Source organism: Puma concolor, chromosome A3 (genome assembly GCF_028749965.1).
Source record: "Puma concolor isolate L17-30 chromosome A3, mPumCon1.1.hap2, whole genome shotgun sequence".
Classification (NCBI taxonomy): domain Eukaryota; kingdom Metazoa; phylum Chordata; class Mammalia; order Carnivora; family Felidae; genus Puma; species Puma concolor.
This window is the reverse complement of record NC_141669.1, coordinates 43,401,891-43,402,808: the sequence shown is the minus strand read 5'-3', so window position 1 is coordinate 43,402,808 and position 918 is coordinate 43,401,891. Positions and strand designations below refer to the sequence as shown.

The 918-nt window shown below is 38.6% G+C and overlaps 1 pseudogene; it reads right to left on the bottom strand.

Annotated features, from left to right (window-relative positions):
* Positions 1-255: 255 nt before the first annotated feature.
* LOC147582415 (large ribosomal subunit protein eL32 pseudogene) lies at positions 256-701 on the bottom strand (annotated as a pseudogene).
* Positions 702-918: the final 217 nt, after the last annotated feature.

The following is a 918-nucleotide window of genomic DNA, read 5'->3' as shown; positions in this document are numbered from 1 at the left end:
TATATTTTAGATAGAAGTATCTTATCAGGCACCTATTTTGAAAGTATTTCTCTAGTCTTCAGACAGCTGTTTCATTCTCATAGTGGTCTTTTGCAGATAGTAACTTTTTCCTTTTAATAAATTTCAATTTATTTTTTCCTTTCATAGATTGTGTTTTTAGTGTTCTATCTAAAAACTAATTGCCAAACCCAAAGTCACCTAGATTTTCTCCTATTATCTTCTGGAAGTTTTATAGTTTTCGCTTTTTCCATAGTTTTATGGTTTTATTAACACAAATAGGACATGAACATATGTCTACACATTTTCTTTGCTGCACAGCCTGGCATTGGTATTGGTGACCCTGATGGCCAGCTGGGCTGCTCTTTCCACAGTGGCTTTGTGGTTCTTGGAGGAGACATTGTGAGCAACTTCTGCACAGTAAGATTTGTTGCACGTCAGCAGCACTTCAAGCTCCTTGACATTGTGGACTAGGAACTTCTAGAAGGCACTGAACAGAATGTGCCTTGTTTTCTTCTTGCTCCTGTAACAATGTTGGGTATCAAGATCTGGCCCTTGAAACTTCTGCACAGAGTATTGTCAATTGCTCTGAGTTTCCACCAGCTGTGCTTAAGTTTGACATATTGGTCTGACTGGTGCCAGATGAACTTCCTGGTCCTCTTTTTAATGATCTTGGACTTCACCAGAGGTTATAGGGAGGCCATGATGCTGAGTAAGAGATGGCCACCACCTCCGCAGGCAGCTCCCAAGAAGACTGTAGTCTTGCATTTTGCATTTAAGTCTGCGATCCATTTTGATTTATTATTGTGAAAGCTGTAAGGTCGGTGTCTAGATTCATTTTTTTTTTTTTTTTTTTTTGCACATAGATATACACTTGTTATAGAACCATTTCTTGAAAAGGCTATCCGTTTCCTGTTGATT